Genomic DNA, 6093 nt, shown 5'->3' on the forward strand with positions numbered 1-6093 from the left:
TTTTTATGCTTTTATTGAGTGAGGGTCTTTCAGAAATAGTCTCCTACCTTCGTAAGAGTAAGGTCTGCATACACTTTACCCTCCCCAAACCCTACGTTGTGGTATTTCATTGGGTTGTTGTTGTTGTTGTAATTTATAATTCAAAATATTTAAAGACATGAGAAAAATTATAACGAGCCTAATATATGTTACATTTTTTATTTCAATTTATGTGACATAAATTGAATTTGCTTGGCCACATCAATTTTAATAGGATTTTTAGATATTATAAGTTGTCAATTATTGTGATTTAAAGTATTTTGTTTCACATAATTTTCAAATGATATATGTTACCTTCTATCCAATTTATGTGTTATTGCTAGAATTTTAGAGTCAATCAAATATTTTTATAATTTTAATTTTGAAAATTTTAATTATAGAATTTACTCTCTTTGTACCAATTTATATGACTTACTATCCTGTTTGGTCAAACCCAAAAAGAATAACGCATTTTTATATTTAGTAACAAGTTAATTTTAAAATATTTATTTTATCCTTAATGAAATGATTTCTAGCCACAGAAATATCTATAACTTATTTTAGACTATAAATTTCAAAGATCTTTTTTTTCTTAAACTTTGTATCAAGTCAAACTAACTCAAATCAAAAGGAAGGACTAGTAAATAACCAATGGAATGTGGTAAAACAAAAAAAATGTGGTGATGAATTATGATATAAGCTAAGGGGCACATTGGTCAAAACATGCAAAATCTTATACGGAAGCTACAGTAAGATTCAATTTTGGACAATAATATTTTGTGATTATTAGCATGTTTACAATAATACCCTCTGCATCCATATTGCAAAAGGTAGGACTTATATGGCATTGAGTAAAAGTTCATGATAGTCTGATCATTTGTGGCCCCGACAAAGCAATGAAACTCAATTGTTCAAGCTAGTGCATAAAAGTTAACCAAAATGATCATACTGCCCTCAAAAACATTTATAATCTCTATGCTAACATGTCGACCATGCTTATTCCCTCTTATAAGATAGTAGTAGTAGTAGTAGATACTACTTGAGCGGCGGGTGAATGTTGCTGTCTTAGAAGTATATAATATCCAAACACTGTTTGACTTTCTGTAGAACAACAATAACCGAACGACCTGTAGATGGTCCTTATTGCAACACATATATACAACCACTTCAATTTGCATATTGTAATTCGAAAAAGTTCTCCTTCAAGATTTTAACACTGAAGTTTTTTTGCCTTTCTTTAGACACCTGGAAGGTAGGTGTTAAACTAAGCACAACCGAAAGGTCAGTAATCGAAAAGAAAGTTAATAGGGAAGAAAGAAAGAGAAGAAAAACTATGAAACTGTTTGCAGAGAAAAATGGCTTGATACTTCATTTCATACGTTGTGTGGCTTATAAGACTTACATATTTTTAGGAATCATATTCCCATTAAACCATTTCTCCTAAACTTTAGGAAAATAAATCTGCACTACTACAATTAAAAATACCACGACTTAACCAAATAACAAAGTAACAACTAAAACCTAGAAAATAGCTACTGCCAATGACCTAGTCAAACTAGAAAAATCAGTAGTTGTTGCACGACTTTAACACCTCCTCTTGACATCAGCTCTCGCCTTAGCCATGCCTAGCTGCTGACAGAAACTTTCAAACTTATTGACACTTAAGCCTTTTGTGAACAAGTCTGCAACTTGTTTCTCTGTGTTAATATTCTCCAAGTCGATCTCTCCTTGTAATACCTTTTCCCTGATGAAATGGTAATGTATTTCCACATGCTTCGTCCTTGCGTGAGAAATAGAATTTTCAGCCAAACTAATCGCTGATTGATTGTCACAATACAAGGAAACTGCATAGCCAACTGGTTGCTGTAAATCCTTCATCAACTGCATAAGCCATATACTTTCTTGAGCTGCAACTACTGCTGCCCGATACTCTGCTTCTGTTATTGACAATGATACTATTGGCTTCCTTTTGTTGTACTAAGAAATCGCTCCAGCTCCAAGCTTAAACACAAAGTCAGTAGTTGAACGACAGGTATCATGGTCTCTTGCATAGTCAGAGTCACAGTAACCGACCAACTTGCATTCTTCACCTTTCTTATACAAAAGACCATAACCAACTGTACTTTTTACATATCATAGTATTCGCCAAACAACCTCCATATGGTTCTTCTTTGGATTGTGCAAGTAGAGACTCATCACACCAGCAACAAAGGAAATGTCAGACCGAGTCTGAGTTAAATAAATCAGACTACCTACCAATTGTCGATACATTATCACATCTTCTAAATCTTTTCCTTCATGCGCACACATCTTGACATTTGGTTCAATTGGAGTTGCAATTGGCTTGCACTCGACATTCTAAATTTCTTCAGTAAGTCTCTGGAATACTTTTGTCGATGAAGCAAAATTCCTCCTTGAGTACGATCAATCTCCAGACCAAGAAAATGATTAAGCTGTCCAAGTTCTTTCATATGAAATCGGACAGATAAACTTCTCTTTGTTTGGAGAATTTCTTCTTCATTAACACCAGTTACAATCAAATCGTCAATATATACTAACATTATGGCTAGCTTTCCTCTATCGACTTTGACAAATAAACTTGAATCTGCAGATGTAATAAAGTAACCACTTTGAATTAAAAATTTAGCAATTTTACCGTACCAGGCCCTTGGCAATTGCTTTAAACCATAGAGCGCCTTCCTTAGCTTACAAACATAGCCAGGGTATTCTTGATGCTGGAAACCAATTGGTTGAGCCATGTAAATCTCCCGATCCAGCTCCCCATGTAGAAATACATTTTTAACATTCATTTGCCATAAATTCCAATCTTTGCTAGCAGCAAGTGAAAGTAAGACTCGCACAGTTGTAAACTTTGCCACTGGACTGAAAGTTTCATCATAATCCAAATCATATTCTAGAGTAAATCCTCGAGCTTCCAAATGAGCTTTATGCCTCTATATCAATCCATTTGTGTGGCGTTTTATTTTATAAACCCATCTGCAAGATATAGACTTCACATCTTTTGGCTTCGAAATAAGTTCCCATGTTTGATTTTGTTCTAATACAACAATCTCCTCCTCCATTGCTCTAGTCCACGCTAAATTTTGAGCTGCTTCTTCAAAGCTTTCAGGTTCTTTTCCAGATTCATCTTCTAGTGTTGTTGCATTGACATATTTGGGATTTTGCCTTCAAATCCGTTCTGACCTTCTAGTCTAGGATTGTGAAGCTGCTGATATTTCTCTATCACTCAACTCACTACCTTCATGTGGTGGATGGTGAACAACTAATTGCTCAAAATTATCAGTTGCACCTTGTTCAATATTGGGATCTCCATTTGATTGAAAATAAGTAATTTCCAACTTATTTTTCAGATCAATTTGATCTGGTAATATCTCCTTTTACGCAGACCACCATGAAGAGGTTTCATTAAATACCACATGTCGTGATGTATAACACCTTCCAGTTGTAGGGTCACAACATTTTCAGCCTTTTCTTTGATTATCATAGCCTACAAAAAATACATCTAACAGCTTTCTTATCCATTTTGCTACGTAATTGCTCAGGTATGAAGACATAGCACACACATCCAAATACTCGCAAATAATTGACATTAGCTTTCATATTCCACAACTTCTCAAAAGGTGAAAGAAAATTTAACCTTTGTTGAGTAAGTCTGTTGATTACATATGCAACAGTCCTCATTGCTTCTGCCAAAATCTTCTGGGAACATTCTTGGCATGTAACATAGTGCGACATATTTCTGATAAATGCCTATTCTTCTTCTCTACGATGCCATTTTGCTGCGGCGTGAAGGAACATATATAATGATGACGGATTCCATATTCTCTTAAGTACTGAGAGAACTCAATTGAGCTGTATTCCCCTCCGTTATCTGTTCTTAAACAATGGATTTTCTTACCCACTTCTACCTCAACTATTTCCTTGAACTCTTTAAACTTAGAAAAAGAATCAAATTTTTCTTTCATAAAAAAAACCCAAACATACCAAGAGAAATCATCAATAAAGGTCACCATGTAATTTATTCCACCAATTGATGATTGCTTGACTGATCCAAACACATCAGAATGAACTATTTGTAGTGGTTCATCAGCTGTAAATTTGGACTCTTCAAATGACAACTGATGAGCTTTACCGTATTGGCATCCTGAACAAACAATGTCTGTTCTTACTTTAAGTTGAGGAAGACCATTGATCATTGACTTCTTCATCATCACACTTAGCTTGGAATAACTCACGTAACCCAATCTCATATGCCATATATTAGCAGTCTCATTATTTTTTATCTTTTCTACATATGCAGACTCTACAGACATCACATAAACTGACTCTAGTCTACGCCCCTTCATAATTGGATTTTTTAAGTTCTTGAGATCCTGATATATCCTCACATCATCAGGACCAAACAAAATGTAGCTTCCACATGTTATTAGTTGTGACATTGAGAGCAAGTTTTTCCTCATACCAAGAACGTGATAGACATTTTGAAGTGACATCTGGTTGGCCCCTTGTTGAAGAGAAACTGTCGTCTTACCAATGTGAGCTATTGGTAACCTCGAATTATTGGCTTTCACCACAACTCGACTTCCCTTGTACACTGATGGGTTTTGCAACTTTTGTTTATCACCCGTCATATGGTTTGCACAACCCGAATCAACGATCCAGTCATTCTCAAGATCAATTGATTCAGATATTGTCGCAGTAAGTGCTAAATCCTCCTCTTTTATAGCAAAAAAAGCTTCAGCATCCCAAACATCTTCACTTTTCTCATTTGAATTTGAGGTGGCAACGTTACTTTATACAGGTTGTTTCTTGAACCAACAGTCCTTTTCCATATGACCCTTCTTCCCATAATTGTAACACTTTCCTTCGAATCTTCTATTATTCTTTTGATTCTTTGGAACTCCCCTTGAGCGAAAAGTAAAATCTCCCTGAAAATTCTTCTTCTTAGACCCACCATGTAACATTCCTCAAAATGTTCATAAGTGCCTTAAGAATGTCTTGGAAATAGGTCGCTCAAGTAATGCATCATCCTTAATCTTTTTAAAAAATACGAGTTCGGAATATCGATCAGGGGGTCAAAACCTGCGGGAAAATAGTCCCGATAGATTTTTAGGACCCTTATATCGAAAGATAGATTTTCGAAGAAATTGCGCGAAACAGTAAGGTGCGCGGCAAGTCCGCATCACGGACTTGCTTACCTCCGCGTCGCGGACCTGGCAATAATTTTTCATGGCCGAAATTAATTTTTAGTAATGGCGTTTTAGACTTTTCCCAAATTGTTAGCTAATGAACCTAGACGTTTTTAGGACATAATTCAACTCTATAAATTAACCTAAATCTCTAATTCTAGTCATTCTTCTACACTTCATCTACTCAAATATTTCTCTCTCTACAAAAGACTCTCAAGGACTCCATTGAAGACTTCAAGTAAATTCACTCAAGCTCTCCATCAAAACTCTCAAGTTCTTCCAAATTAATTGGTGTTCTCACTTAAGGTATGTGGGTATTGATTGATGGATTCTTTCATCCATGAAGCGCAATCAATTTCTCAAGATTTTCTATCAAATTAAAGTATGGTATTTTATGGGTTTTATGATCTCTATTCCTATTGCATGAATTATGATTCAAAGTAAGATCGTGAGTCTATTTTAATATAAATTGATGGTTATTGCATTAAATTGAAGAGTTTTCCCATGAATTCTCTTGTTTTGATTTCTAGGGTTCATGATGTAAAATATGAGCATTCTCAATTATACTTCCTAATGGTATTATCTATATGAATTATGTATGGGTTGAAAGAAAGTTTATGATCATGCATGTTTTCAAGTCAATTTCATGAATTTCAAGTCAATTGATCATGCATTAATGTCTTACCCTAACTTCAAGTATAAGCTATGATCATGAATCTCCAAGTATGAATTATGTCTATGTAATGAATGTCTACATAGTCATAATTCATACTTAAAAATTCATGATCATAACTTATACTTGAAATTAGGGTAAGACATGAATGCATGATCAATTGACTTGAAAATCATGTAATTGACTTGAAAA

This window comes from Solanum dulcamara, chromosome 5 (assembly GCF_947179165.1).
Source record: "Solanum dulcamara chromosome 5, daSolDulc1.2, whole genome shotgun sequence".
Classification (NCBI taxonomy): Eukaryota; Viridiplantae; Streptophyta; class Magnoliopsida; order Solanales; family Solanaceae; genus Solanum; species Solanum dulcamara.